The sequence below is a fragment of the Alligator mississippiensis genome, chromosome 1 (genome assembly GCF_030867095.1).
Source record: "Alligator mississippiensis isolate rAllMis1 chromosome 1, rAllMis1, whole genome shotgun sequence".
Lineage (NCBI taxonomy): Eukaryota > Metazoa > Chordata > Crocodylia > Alligatoridae > Alligator > Alligator mississippiensis.
Window position 1 is genome coordinate 112,913,401 of NC_081824.1, and position 15,808 is coordinate 112,929,208.

A 15,808-nucleotide genomic window follows, 5' to 3' on the forward strand; every position below is an offset into this window, starting at 1 on the left:
TTGTATAGTGGGGGAAGGGCTGGGCAGTGTAGGGGAGATTGTGAAGGGAGCATGGGGGAAACTGTAGTATGGGGGAGGGAAGGAGCGTGTGGGGGAGTATGGGAGAGATTGCGTGGTGTAAGGCATGGGGGAGTGTTGGGGAGATCACACAGTGGCAGAGAGTTGCTATGGCTTTGGCTTCGGGTTTGGCTTTGGCTTCAGCTTTGGATGTGGCACTGGCTTGGGCAGCTGCAGCTACAGCATCCTGGCCAGGTCCGGGCCTGGGGCAGGCACTGGAGCGGGTCAAGTTGTGGGGTGGGGGGGGACAGGTGGAAGGGAGGCAGACACTGGGGGGTGGGAAGTGGTGAGGGGCAGGCAGGGGGAACAAGGGATTGGGATTAGGCTGCTTGCCTCCCCTTTACTTGCCCCCTGCCACTGCTTTTCCCACTGCTGCAGTGGGCGGGACTAATTTAATATGACCCTCCAATAATTAGATCCTTTACATGGAAAATTTGTAATTTAAAATTTCTAATTTTCCACGTAAAGAGCCTAATTATTGGGGGGGGGGGGTCTTCTAAAATATGGGGTGGGGGTTTTCTTAAATTTAGAGTTGTCTTGGATTTGGGTAAATATATAAAAATGTCCTTGCCCTGTTACAGTTTATAACATACAGCAGTCATTTAGAGTACATTTCCATTTCTTCATAAAGTGTTTTATTTGTTTTGTTCCAGTAAGGATATTAACCATTAATAGATGTTATCACAGAAATAAGAAAAAGGTTATGTCATTTTTCATTTTGAAAAGTACACACAAACCTAGAGTTATATTCTTTACTGATTACTAATAGACTAAGGTTACTAGGCACTCCTGCAATAAATAATAAACAATAGTCAAAGTATTCACAGCAAACAATTTTTTCTTTGAATTTAGCCCTTTTTCTGTTAGCTTTTTTGTGGGTGTGAACAGATGGTATCTTTCACAAATTCAGAATTATTCAGATGTTTTGAGTGCATTTCAAGTGATGGATTACTCATAAAGTGTCCGAGCACTGTTTTGAAAATTGAATGTTGAACCTTATCTATTTTAGCTTTGGTTTTCATCATCTAGGTCGCATCACATTTGTTTGTCTACCCTGAGAAGATTCAGTTTATATTAATTTTTTATTATTTTAAAAGAAATCTCTTCCTTACTCTTTTTTTCTCTTTTTACTATATCCATAACTTGCTTCATCAGTAGATGTTCAGGCAAGAGTATCTGAAACAAATGTGTTTTCTAGGAGGAAAATGCAGATTGTCACATAAATAACTGTATTTACATGAATACAAGCTTCTCTATGAACAAAAATGTTGATTTGTTTGTTCATGATAACGTAAGAAAAAAGTGTTTGGAGTATACAGTCAAAATGTTATTTAGAATTTCTGAAATGTTTGCCAAATACCGTTTCTTAATTTTTGTCTGCCGCTCATTATGGATATTTTCTTGTGGCACACAATGTAATATAGAGATTTCTGAAACTACTAACAGGAATATCATTTTGTTAATATGTAATTAAAACGTATTTTGATTAAAATAAGGGGTGGGAGTCAGGTGTTATGGCTTTTGTTTTTAGTTGTGCCACTGACTTCTTTTCTGTGTATCACTTTCTACATCTGTAAAAGAGCAAGAATGCAATTTTTAATAAAGTTTAATCTTTTTAGAAGTTTAATGTAAGTTTATTAAACTCTGAGATATTTGGATGGAAAATACTACAGATTTAGTATGGTCTAAGGGTTATACTGTGGAATGTTAAGCAGTGTTAATATTAGAGCGTACTGTGAGCATTCTTATGTTAAGGGTTAATACTGTTTCTTGCCTGCACAGCTTTGACTTGCTACTAGAGGGCTGTTGAGTAGGGGTGTGGCTAGGATCCAGGACCCCTGGGCTCTTTCCCTGCTCTGGGTGTGGGAGTAGGCTGAAAGCAATTCATCCTGGGATACTGGAAGACTGCAGATTGCTCATTTTATCTCTGTGGAGCAGACTAAAGTTACCATAACACAAACTATGTAACATGGCCCAGAGTTAACCCTTGCCTGAAGTGGCCTAACTTTGAGACACCCAGAGGGTACTTAGCATGACTTAATGAGCTTTAACCTGCAGATGCTTGCATTTTAAGTGCCTTTAGTATGGTGTATCTGTAATGTATAACTTCACTGTAAATGTAATCTATAACTTCACTCTTGACACATTTACAGGCTTTAGCACTCCTCCATGTGGTAGAAAAAGTAGTGTGCACATCTGAAACACTTCTCTGCTTTCTACTTGCTCTGCAAGGTCAAAGAGCTGATAACTTCTGAAGAGAAGAGCATGTGTAAATGTGAAGTACCCGCTTTTTTTAAATCACTCCATCCTGAATACTTGCAGAAACACCATCACATCAAGATTTAAGTGTTTTCATTACATTTGAAAGCTGTAATAATTTAAAATTGCTTCCAAATGCAGTGACTAAAAATTTATTGAGTGCTTTAAGTTTGTTGGTTAATTCTGTGCTTTCAAAGTGAGCAGGAATACACCACATCAGGATTGTTCAGTGTTGAAGCCCCTGGGGGCCAAATGCCCTGAGGAATGCACCGGTGGAAGCTGCATGCTGTGTGAGCTCCACCAGATGAGGCACAGGCCACTAGACTACGCACTGCACAGATACTCTTCCTACCCCATTGCTGCACCACATACCCACACAGACACCTCCTGCACTGTTGCACTGGGCAACCCCCACTACTCCTCTTAGTGCTTTCCCATTGCTACACTCTGCCCAGACAAGAGCTGTGTCCCCCCTATCACTGCATTTCTCCCCCTTCCTCCTTCCCCATTGCTGTACTGCATGTGCACAGTTCCCCACTCCCTGTGTGCCAGTCTCAGACTCAACCTCATCTCCTCACACAGCACACTGCACTTTCTCACCCTTGGGGCAGGGGCAAGCAGCAGCAGCTATAGGAGGGAGGGGGAACCCAGAGGCTCTAGCTGCAGTATGGAGAGAAGTGGCTAGGCAAGAGTCCAGGGGACACAATGTAAGCCCATAGGCTACCAGTTAAACAGCACTGTGCTACATGAATACAATTTCAGGTTGCTATATACAGTTTAATTAAGCTGTAAAAAAAATGGTATAAGTAAACAGGGTGGCTAAAAAATGCTGAAATTAAACAAGGCTGGGCAGTGAGTGCTTTAAAACAAACACGACTGTGAATGTGGTTGGGTAAAGTAGTGTGTTTTGGGATATTTCTAGCTAAGTTGCAAAAAAATAGCTTTCAGTGTAGGTGTGTACAGTCAAAGTGTGACCTGTTTTCATGGGGGACCCCCCGCTTTTAATCAACACAGGAGCCATTTCTTACCATTGCAGCAGCCAGGTTGGTGTCATCTGCATATTTGCAAACTGTCCACTCAGTCACATCCTCCAAGGCATTAATGAAGTTACTAAATGATACTTGACCCAGGATAGACCCCTGGGAAGCCCACTCATTACCTCCTTCCAGTTAGACATTAAGCCATTGATGATTGTTCTTTGAGCACAACAATCTAATCAGTTACATACCCATCTTATAGTACTTCAGGCTAGACTACATTTTCTTCGCTTAGTAATAACAATGGATCAGGTTTGTGTAGTAAGTAGAACTCTTTCTACCTCGTTTCCTATAGACATCAGAACACACATAGAAAACAAGGCAGAGGGCTGCAGGGTTTGTGGTTAATGCAGGTGAATCCCACAAAGGAAAGTTAAGACCTACCCCTGCTTCTACCGCAGTCTTCCTATGCAATGCTGAACAAGTCACTTGAACTAACTTGTGGCAGATGGCCACTGGTTTTGTGTTCCTCATTTTCTGGATCCCAACTTGAGATACATATCATTGAGTATGCAGAAATGTTGAACGTTTGCCACTCCTAACTCCAGCCAAGAGGAACTTTGGATATCCAGTGCTTCAGGCATTAATGTAGTCTGTTCTGGATAAATGAGACCAGACTTGGAGGTCAGGGGGGCGAGTTCTAGTTTTTGCTCTGCCACGGACTTACTATGTGGCTTTAGGCAAATACCTTTGTCTCCAGTTTCCCCATGTGTAAAATGGAGATATTAATGCTGGCTGAGCTTTCAGCAAAGGTGAATGTATTAATGACTGTGAATCCTCTGCATTGGGGTCAGCAAACTATGCTCCTTGGGCCAGATCCAGCCCAGGAATAGGTTGGATCTGGCCTGGGGCAACAGAAGATTGGGTGGCAAGGAACTGTGCTGAGCCGCCACAGCACTGGCTTTGGCATCCCTCCCTGGTGCTGTCTGCCTGCACCTGCCCTCGCTGTAGAAGGGCTCAATATCTGCAGTGAAGAAAGTGCTGGCAGCTTTGAGCTTTCTTGGGAGGGATAGAGATTTGCAGCCTGCAGTAGGGAACCAGGTCCCAAACTCTGGCTTGGGGCAGCAATATGTTGTTCCCTGTTTCTGTATATGTTACGGTGATGATTGAGCACTACGGGAAAGAAACAGTAAGGAACTATGTCTAGGTGACAGTGGGAGAAGGATAAGTATGAATTAGTGGAAGGTAAGCTCAGATAGGACTGTGGTGATGAAGATGAGATGGGAGGAAGGTAATATGAGTGTCTTTGAGGGAATGCATGGTCATGCATCTGCTGTTAAAAAACAAAGCTTGTAACCTTGGGGTGATCCTATGCTTTTAGCTTCTGTTGGATAGGTACATTGCCACAATTCTCTCAGGTTTTTATCAGCTGTGTCTGGTTAGGTGGCTGCAACCCTTCCTTTTGAATGTATGGTGTTATCCAAGTCTTTGTGACCTCAGCATTAATCTTTTTCAGCACACATGGGACATACTAAAATCATTCAGAGACTGAAACTAGTGCAAAAAGAAATGATTTGTTAATTGAGATGGCATCTCTAAGAAAAGAATGCCAGCTCTAGGGGGATCTAGACTGGCTGCTGTTGGTCTCTTGGTGTTGGCTCTAACTTATAGAGTCCTAACTTGGGTTGGGCCTAGTTGAGGTTATCTCTCTGTTTCTTCTTTTCCTTATTGCCAGGGTGGTAGTCAGCCGGATTGTATGCTGAGGCTGGATTCCTCTATTCTAAAGGCAAGGAAAGGGTTAGAAGAACCTTCAGGAACTGTGGATGGCCATAAAGTGTTGTTTTAATTCTTCTTGAGTTACATTTATAAATTGTTGGAGTACCTAAAAAAATTGTATAGGCATCCTTTTTTGTTGCTTAATAGACATAAGTAAAAAAACCCATGCATTGCAGACTTTGGATTGTATAGATCAGGTAAAACAGGGCCTGGTAAATGAAGGATGAATTAAAAAACACAAAGAGCTGCCATGTTTTCTGTGCAGACTGGCCTTTGTACTAAACAAGGCTGGGGTCCTATGAAAAAAATACTTTGTGATCACATTGCAATGATGACGTGACTGGTGATGCATGTGCACAAATAGACAGAATTAAAGTTGTATGGACAAATTTTGTTACATTTTTTCAATCTAAATGCCATTAAAAGAGTTATATGAGCATATATATACATTTGTAGGTGGGGACTTGTGATGTGAGTAGATTGCTCCTGCATAGTTAAGGGGAGGGTAGCTACACTATGCTTCCAGCTGGGGCACCGTGTTAAGCATGTGGGTAATTCAACCTTAATTAATTGTAATATTCATCTAGTTGAAATAAAGCATGAACCCTAGGTATAGTTTTCTGAGCCACATTCACAGTGTCTTAAGTGTCCCCTGAGCCCCACGGCACAGGGGACACAACGGTGGGAGTCTACTGTAGACTTCCCACCCAAAGTCAAGAGCTTGACCAGGAGTTCGCCCGGGAACTGGCTGAGGCCGCATACTCCAGGACCATGGTTGTCATGGGTGACTTCAACTACCCAGACATCTTGTGGGAGGATCACTCAGTAAAATCCGAGCGGTCGCAAAGCTTCCTGTTAGAGGACGACCTTTACCTGACCCAAGAAGTCTATGGGCCAACGAGAGGTAACGCACTGCTCGACCTGGTACTGGCAGCTGGGGACGACCTAATCAGCGACCTAGTGGTCGATGGGAAGCTGGGTGACAGTGACCACGAGCTGATCACCTTCAACATCTGCCGTAAAGCTGGCAAGTCAGTCAGCAACACTGAAGTCCTTGACTAAAGGAAAGCTGACTTTGACAAGCTCAGGAGGCTTGTCAGTGAGGCCCTAAGGGAGCATGACTCTAAGGGGAGGGAAGTTCAGGAAGAGTGGTTGCTCCTCAAGGGAGCAGTCCTCAGTGCACAAGCTAATTCTATTCCATCTCGAAGGAAAGGCAGTAAGAGGGCACAGCACCCCCCCGGCTCTCCAGGGATCTAGCAGACCTCCTGAGGCTAAAAAGAAAGGCCTACAAAGGATGGAGGGCAGGATTCACCTCCAAGGAGGAATAGTCCTGCACTGGTTCGGTCCTGCAGGGAGCAAATCGCGAAAGCCAAGGCTGCAACTGAACTCCAACTAGCTCCGAGTATCAAGGACAATAAAAAGTTATTTTTCATCTGAAAAAGATATGGGGAGCCAGAGAAAAGGCAAGGGCAACATTGGACCCCTGCTAAACCAGATGGAACATCTAACAACTGACACCCAGAAAAAGCCAACCTATTAAATGGGTACTTTGTGTCGGTGTTTCATCAGTCCCATGGGACGCCCATGCTCACTACGGGACAGGGAGGTTCGGGTGAGGATGATCCCCTGCCCTCCATCAATGCTGACCTCATGAAGGAACACCTTGAGAGGCTGGATACCTTCAAGTCAGCCGGCCCTGACAATCTACACCCCAGGGTACTCAAGGAGCTGGCGAGCATCATAGGCCAGACCCTAGCACAGATCTTTGAGAACTCCTGGCGCTCTGGTGTAGTGCCCAAAGAAGGGAAGAAGGCTAATGTAGTGCCTATCTTCAAGAATGGGAGGAAAGGGGATCCGGCAAACTACAGGCCCATCAGCCTGACCTCTATCCCAGGGAAGGTCTTAGAAAAGTTTATTAAAGAGGCCATCCTTAATGGACTGGCTGATGCCAACATCCTGAGGGATAGCCAGCATGTGCTTGTTGTGGGTTAGGCCTTCTGTGACCAGGTGACCTATCACCTGGACAAGGGAGAAGAGATTGATGTCATATATCTTGACTTTAAAAAAAGCCTTTGATCTGATATCCCATGATCACCTTTGGCAAAACTGGCCAGATGTGGCCTTGGGTCCACCACGATCTGCTGGCTGGAAAATTGGCTCCATGGTCGGACCCAGAGGGTAGTAATAGATGGAAGTCAATCATCATGGTGCCCTGTGGCCAGTGGGTTTCCTCAAGGTTCTGTCCTTGGACCCATACCGCCCAGTCGTGGGAGAAGTGGACACGCCGGAGGAGAGGGAACAACTACAAGCAGACCTGGACAGGTTGGACATGTGAGCGGAAAACAACAGAATGCAATTCAACAAGGAGAAATGCAAAGTGCTGCACCTAGGGAGGAAAAATGTCCAGCATACCTACTGCCTAGGGAATGACCTGCTTGGTGGAACGGAAGCGGAAAGGGATCTTGGAGTCCTAGTGGACTCCAAGATGAACATGAGTCGGCAGTGTGACGAAGCCATCAGAAAAGCTAATGGCACTTTATCGTGCATCACCAGATGCATGACGAACAGATCCAAGGAGGTGATACTTCCCCTCTATCGGGCACTGGTCAGACCGCAGTTGGAGTACTGTGTGCAGTTTTGGGCGCCACACTTCAAGAGGGATGTGCACAACCTGGAGCGGGTCCAGAGAAGGGCCACTCGTATGGTTAAGGGCTTGCAGGCCAAGCCCTATGAGGAGAGACTAGGGCACCTGGACCTCTTCAGCCTCCGCAAGAGAAGGTTGAGAGGCGACCTTGTGGCTGCCTATAAGTTCATCATGGGGGCACAGAAGGGAATTGGTGAGGTTTTATTCACCAACGCGCCCCCGGGGGTTACAAGAAATAATGGCCACAAGCTAGCAGAGAGCAGATTTAGACTAGACATTAGGAAGAACTTCTTCACAGTTAGAGTGGCCAAAGTCTGGAATGGGCTCCCAAGGGAGGTGGTGCTCTCCCGTACCCTGGGGGTCTTCAAGAGGAGGTTAGATAAGCATCTAGCTGGGGTCATCTGAACCCAGCACTCTTTCCTGCCTATGCAGGGGGTTGGACTCGATGATCTATTGAGGTCCCTTCCGACCCTAGCATCTGTGAATCTATGAATATTGTTCAGCATCTTCATTAGTGATGTGGACATTGGAGTCAGAAGTGGACTGGCCAAGTTCGCTGATGACACCAAGCCCTGGGGCAAAGCATCCACACCTGAGGACAGGAGGGCAATCCAGGCTGACCTGGACAGGCTCAGCAAATGGGCGGATGAGAACCTGATGGTGTTTAACACTGAAAAATGCAAGGTTCTCCACCTTGGGAGGAAAAACCTGCAGCATACTTATAGGCTCAGCAGTGCTATGCTGGCTGGCACTATGGAAGAAAGAGACTTGGGGGTCATCATTGACCACAAGATGAACATGAGCCTTCAATGCAATGCTGCGGCTAGTAAAGAGAGCAAAATGCTGGCTTGCATCCATAGATGCTTCTCAAGCAAATCCCAGGACGTCATTCTCCCCTTGTACTCAACCTTGGTGAGGCCGCAGCTAGAGTACTGTGTCCAGTTTTGGGCCGCACAATTCAAAAAAGGATGTGGAGAAGCTTGAGAGAGTCCAGAGAAGAGCCACGCACATGATCAGAGATCAGGAAAACAGACCTTACGATGACAGGCTGAGAGCTACGGGCTCTTTAGCCTGGAAAAGCGCAGGTTCAGGGGTGATCTATACATTTATCACCTATACACATACATTTATCACCTATACCACCTATACATTTATCAGGGGTGACCACCAGTATGTGGGGGAACATTTGTTAACCAGAGTGCCCAAGGGATGACGAGGTTGAACGGTTATAAACTACTGCAAGACTGTTTCAGGCTGGACATAAGGAAGAATTTCTTTACTGTCCGAGCCCCCAAGGTCTGGAATAGCCTGCCATTGGAGGTAGTTTAAGCACCTACATTGAACACCTTCAAGAGAAATTTGGATGCCTATCTTGCTGGGATCCTATGACCCCAGCTGACTTCCTACCCCTTGGGCAGGTGGCTGGGCTTGATCTTCTCAGGTCGCTTCCAGTCCCAATGTCTATGAAATCTAAGTCTGCTCCCTTCTGACAGATTGCCAGTATAGCTTTTACTTGCTTAAATGTTACCTCTTACCTCTTATGTATGAGGAACAGTATATGGATGGATTTTGATCACACGTCCATGTAGTTTTACATCAGTTTGATTCCCTTGACTTCAGTGGAGTTAGTCTATTTTTTCCCTGGTGTGAGGTCAGGATATTTAACTCATTATTCTCAAATTTATTTACCTGTTATAGTACCAGTTGTTTTTATTACTTTAGGCATATTATCCTAACCTTGCCCAGTAGATGGTACTGTTGGCTGTTTTTTGTAATTTCTTTCTGAAGTTGTGTTTTTATGTCTGAAAAGCTGTTGCTTCGTTTTCATTTTTAACTATAAGTTTCCCTCTTTTCTATCATTCCTCCTAAGCAACTTACCCTTCCAGTATGGAACAATAACAACCTCATTGCTGATTTGATCTTCATTAGCAGTGACAAGATCCTGCAGTCTTTAGACAGACTAGTCAGTGGCTTAATGGGGCATGACAGGGATTTTCAATCTTTTTGGATCATTGTACTCCCTGGTGGCCGGATGCAGAGCAGTGTATCCCTGGCCGCCAAGCAGTGGGGTGGGAGGGTGGCGTGCGGCCGGATGCGGAGTGGTGGTAGCAGCCATGTTCAAGCTTTCCGTGTCCAGCCGGGTAGGCAGCACCTGTGCAGGATAGTGTGTAGCAGTGCTCTGTCCCCGCCCACCCATAAGTACCCCCTAGGGCCTTCTCAAGTACCCCCTGAGGGTTTGACATCCCCTGGGGTATGACATTAGTAGTCCAGATTTATTAGTAATTTTGACATTTTATAATCTGTAATATTTTATTTCTGATTCATGTTTTACATACAGCTCTTAATCCAGGATTAGTTCACCTGTTTTTTTTTTAATAGATTTCTGTTTTTTTAATTTTCTTGCCATTTGTCAGATTTTCGTCATGGTAATTGCAAATTTTTACAGTTACTTAACTTGACTTACAAATGGATTGAACAGTTCTGTGAAGTATTGATAACATTAAACAGAAGCCTCTTTAACATGTAATTGCATCAAATAAAAGGATGGAATTTCTCCAAGGATATATCAGGCAAGGTATTTCTAGAGACAGAAGTGTTAATGCCATTATGCCAGGCACAGGTATGATATCGTCTGGAATGTGTACAGTTCTGGTCATTCCTGTTCAAGAAAGGATGATAATGAAAAAGGAGAGCTCATAAGAAGAGGCTCAGGACTTATCCACATTGTAGTGACATTGTGTCCCAGCATGGATGCACTTGGGTTGTCTGTCCAGCTGCTCCTACTCTAAAAACAGAAATCTAACTTTGAGGCTGCTTTGGAATTGTCCTCAGCTTCCACTGTCAGGTACAATAGAAACTAGGGTCTCAAGAGTCGCCACCGAGGGATATTCTGGAGTGGCAAAATGAAGGCTGAGAGTGACTGTTTCTCTGTATCTCTGTTTCAGAACTGAATGGCAATTTCAGAATAAAACTATTTTGTGCGCAATGATCATTTACTGGACCACATCACTATATAGTTGTAAACAAAGAGTGTGTTCGACAATGCCACCATTGGTGTTCCCCGCTGCTCTGTAGTTTCCTACTTTGTCACAGATGTGTAGCATGTGCAGCCATTGTGCCATTAGTTTCTGAAACGCACAATTTGACCTTCTGGGGGAAGGGGGATAAACACTAAAGAGATATTGAAGCTATTTAAACTAAACGACAATACTGGCGTAAGAACAAATAGATACGAATGTATGTAGGTTGGAAATTAGAAGGTTTCTAATTATCAGAGGAATGAGCATCTAGAACAGGCTCCTAATAGTAGTGGGGAGATGGGATTTGATTGGTTATGAAAAGGTTAGATAATGTTCTGAGATTACTGAACTTGTTCTAAAGTACAGAATGAAATGGGAGATAGATTTGTTGAAAGTCTGTAGGTTAAGGGAAAAGGGAAAACAGTAAGTGGTATGTCAGTGGTGAGTGTATCCAGTAGATCCAATAAAGGAGGTGGTGAGTAAAATTTTTTTAAACAGCTAACCATATCACAGGGTTTGGTGCTTATGGAGACTTCCAATTACAGTGATATCTTCTGGGAGGGTCTAATAGGACCGGTGCTTTCCAGGGGCAACGACAACAACCCCTGGTGGCCATGCAGCTCCTGTCCTGCTCTGGCTCTAGTTACCCTCTGTTCACTCCTGCTTGCCACGCCTTGATTTTCTTAGTTAATTTTGGAAAAAGAGGCTGCCGCAGGGCTGTAGAGCAAACTCAATGCTGGGTCCTGCCAGTGGATCTTGTCAGATCTTGTTGGACTCACTCCAATACTTGCACTTAGTTGGCCTTCCAGGCCTGTCTGTGCCCCCAGTGCACCTGTAACCTTATGGGCTAATTACAGCCACTGACTGCCCCTAATAGCTGTGCCCATGCCTCGTAGGTGTTAGTGATTTATCTGTTCAGTGGGCCTTTGCCCCAGGCTCATTCCATGTTTCACCGGGCCTCTAAGTCCTTGTCAGTCACTGCCTCTTTGGGTAGCTGGGCCTCTGGACCTACTCTTTTCCTCTTGGACTGAGGGCCCTGACCCTGGCTCTGCTTCCCTTGGCATTAGGCCCTTGGCCCTGTCTCTGCCTCTGCCTCTTCTTGGACTCTGGGTTCCTCATGCCTTTCTCCATGTCTCTCTGCCTCTCCTTCTAGGTTTATGGCCTTTTTTTCTGCCTCTCTTGCATTATATTGAAGCTTGTGCCTTGCTTCCTGCATGTCAGCAGCCCGCACAGGCTCAGCCGGCATGCTTTCAGAAAGCATCAGGGGGCTACAGGTTGGGGTCTGTGTCTCAGGTCTGGCACCCCTCCCCAGACCCCATCAGGAGTAGCCAGGCTGGGTCCACGTGGCGTTGAGACTTGCATCCCAGCCCACCTGCTGCTGCTTGTCAGTTGCCTGCGCCAGCCAGGCTGGCATGCTGTCAAAAAGCAGCAGACAGGCTGTGGGGTGGGATCTGGCATCAGCAAGGAGGGGGCACACTCCCCAAGTCCTTCTGTCCCCATGGAGAATGCCATTTCCATGGGGGGAGTGCACATGCTCTCCCCCTTCCTCCCTTACTGCACAGGATGGAGAAAATCTCCTCCCTGTGGCAGACCAGGGGCATGACATTTAACCCTAGCAGGGAACTGTATAGAATTGAGAGCCCCTTTATTTACTACCTGATTTAACAAAGGTTAATTTTTTTGTACAATCAGCCATTTTAAAAGCACTCTGCAGCCATTAACTTGTGTTATGACATGGCTGTAAAGTATTTTCAGGGGCCAGATTGCACAAAAAAGATCACTTCTGTCTGCAGCTATAGTCCTATGTTGCAGCTATTCCTTGCAGAGCTCTTCCCTCTGTGGTGTCCTGAGCTAGAATGACTGCCCTGGGCTCAGGACCTGGCTTATATGTCTCTTAAGCCCTGCCCCCTTCCAGTCAGGAGGTTTGCTAGCCCTCTCTCATTCTAGTGGGCAGCTTGTTGCTACCCTGTCTCCTATAGGACAGTGGCTTTGTTGCTTCGGTTGACTCTGTCCTGTCATTGTGTAGCTAACATAGCAAAGGCACTCTAAACTTTTGGCATCTGGCTGCCTATTTCTTTGTGGTTAACCTTTATTTGGCTGCTGAGTGCTGTTTCCTGCTGTTTTTCCCTCTTAAGTACCAGAGCCCTAGGTTACAGAAAGTAACATAGTAGCACGCAAAAAGTTGAGCATGTTTGTGTTGGGGACAACTATGGTTGCAACTTTGGTGCAGATGGCTAAAAAACTGACTGAAGGGGAACTTTTCTCAACTCACTGCTTACAAATGAAGAGGAACTGGCTGAAAATCTTCAGAGTGGAAGGCAAAATAAGTGACACTGGCTGTGACATAGCTCGTTGCTATGGCATTGTAGCATTGGCAAGCATGAACTGTGATGCTGATGCTACTGTGCAGTAGCTACGAGCTACTGCACAGTAGGGTCAGAAATGACCCGTGTGCCACTGGGACTGCGCAGTAATGGCGGTTACTTGCTAAAACAAGTACTAAATGAGCGCGCTGTAACAACTGCGCAGTCAGGTGCACATGAAGATGCACCCAATGATCACAAAGTGATCAAGAACTTAAGGAAAGAAAGGAAGAGGAGCAACAAATAAAACACAGGACTTCAGAAAATCAAACTTTAACAAACTTGGTAGGTAGGATCCCAGGGGAAAGAAATGTAAGAGGAAAAGTAGTCCAGGATTTGTATCTTAGAGACAAAATTAAGGGCACAAAAGCGTGCTGTCCTGAGGGGAAAGAAAGATTGGGAGCATAGCAATAGACTGGTTTGTTCAAATGATGATATATTCAGAGCCTTGAAACTTAAAAAGGAATTGCATAATAAGTGGAAACTTCGGCCACATTACGAAAGATGAATATATGAGTATAGGGTGAGGATGTAGGGAGAAAATCAAGAAGGGCAAGGCAAAAATTGAGATACAGTTACCAAGAGGCATAAAAGGCCATACAAAAACAGTATAAATATACATTAGAAATAAGGGGAAGGCCAAAGTGAGTGTAAATGCCTTACTGAATGAGGATGGGAAGCTAATGATAGGTGCTGCAGAAAGCTGAAGTGATTAATGTCTTTTTTACTTCACCCTTCACAAAAAATGTCAACTCTCAGATCATAAGCACAGTTTGACAGGTTAGTAGTGATGATAGTTAGCCTACAGTAGAGAAAAAAACCTGAGTATTGATTCATAACCAGGGCACTGCCCCTGTGTGAAGAGGTGAGTGCTTACTCCTGCCTAACACCAGATGCCCCAGGGTTCAGCAGACAAATGGTGTCCATTGAACCTGTCCCTTGGCAGCCCTCATGCTCCCAGCTGTGCGCTTTACCATTGGTGGGCAGGCGAGTGGATAGCTTTCGATTGCCACTGTCCAATGAATTGTGTACCCATTTTATAGTACATTAGTTTAATCTGAACTGTATTTCTTTAGTTCACTTACCAGAATGCCATGGGAGACTGAATTAAAAGCTTGTGGAAAGTTGAACTGTGTCACTCTGCTCTCTCCCCCATTAATACCTTGTTATAGAGGTAAATCAGGTTGGTTAAGCATAACTTGTTCTTGACAAATCTGTTTTTGCTGTTTCTTATCACATTTTCTTTTTTAGATGGTTAGAAATAGATTCCTTGATTATATGCTCTGCTATCTTTTCAGGACTGATCTTTCCTAGATCTTTGTTCCTTTTTTTCCAAAGATAACTGAGGCTTAGCCAGCACTAAATAGAGTGGAAGAATTGCTTTCCATGACTTGCAAACAGCATTCCTGTAAATGCATCCTAGCAGTGCAATACTGTTGTTTAGTTTTACAACTCATATTTAGTTTGCAGATTGCTATACTCCCTTTGTTCTTTTCTGCAGAACTGCAGCCTACCCTCTCATTTCCCAATTTGTATTTGTTCATTTGTTTCATCCTCAGTGCAGCACTTTGCATTTGTTCTAACTGAATATCTTCCAGTTTATTTCAAACCATTTCTCTAATGTATTCATCGCTGCTCCTGTAATTCTGCTCCATCACTGCTCCATGTAATTTCTGTGTCATTTTGAATCCTAATCCAAACCTTCAAAGTTAAGGCTAACTCATCTAGCTTGGTGTTGTGTGCAGATGTACTAACTAAGCCCTTAATTCCATCTTTCATGTTATTAATGTAGATATTGAACAGTACCAGACCCCAAGACAGACCCCTGGGGAACTTTGAAAGCAACATCTTTTATTGAAATCTAAGTGTTTCCATTCATAGATTCATAGATTCATAGATGTTAGGGTCGGAAGGGACCTCAATAGATCATCAAGTCCGACCCCCTGCATAATCAGGAAAGAGTGCTGGGTCTAGATGACCCCAGCTAGATACTCATCTAACCTCCTCTTGAAGACCCCCAGGCTAGGGGAGAGCACCACCTCCCTTGGGAGCCCGTTCCAGACCTTGGCCACTCCAACTGTGAAGAAGTTCTTCCTAATGTCCAATCTAAATCTGCTCTCTGCTGGCTTGTGGCCATTGTTTCTTGTAACCCCCAGGGGTGCCTTGGTGAATAAATACTCACCAATTCCTTTCTGTGCCCCCGTGATGAACTTAAAGGCAGCCACAAGGTCGCCTCTCAACCTTCTCTTGCGGAGGCTGAAGAGGTCCAGGTGCCCTAGTCTCTCCTCATAGGGCTTGGTCTGCAGGCCCTTGACCATACGAGTTGCCCTTCTCTGGACCCTCTCCAGGTTATCTGCATCCTTCTTGAAGTGTGGCGCCCAGAATTGCACACAGTACTCCAACTGCGGTCTGACCAGCGCCCTATAGAGGGGAAGTATCACCTCCCTGGACCTATTCGTCATGCATCTGCTGATGCACGATAAAGTGCCATTGGCTTTTCTGATGGCTTCGTCACACTGCCGACTCATGTTCATCTTGGAGACCACTAGGACTCCAAGATCCCTTTCCACCTCTGTGCCACCCAGCAGGTCATTCCCTAGGCTGTAGGTGTGCTGGACATTTTTCCTGCCTAGGTGCAGCACTTTGCATTTCTCCTTGTTGAACTGCATTCTGTTGTTTTCTGCCCACTTGTCCAACCTATCCAGGTCTGCC

At 45.0% G+C, this 15,808-nt stretch overlaps 1 protein-coding gene across 3 annotated transcripts in view; it reads left to right on the forward strand.

Moving 5' to 3' along the window:
- L3MBTL3 (L3MBTL histone methyl-lysine binding protein 3) overlaps positions 1-15,808 on the forward strand; it is a 164,790-nt gene that overhangs the window by 14,888 nt on the left and 134,094 nt on the right. The gene's annotated exons all lie outside the window — the stretch shown is intronic.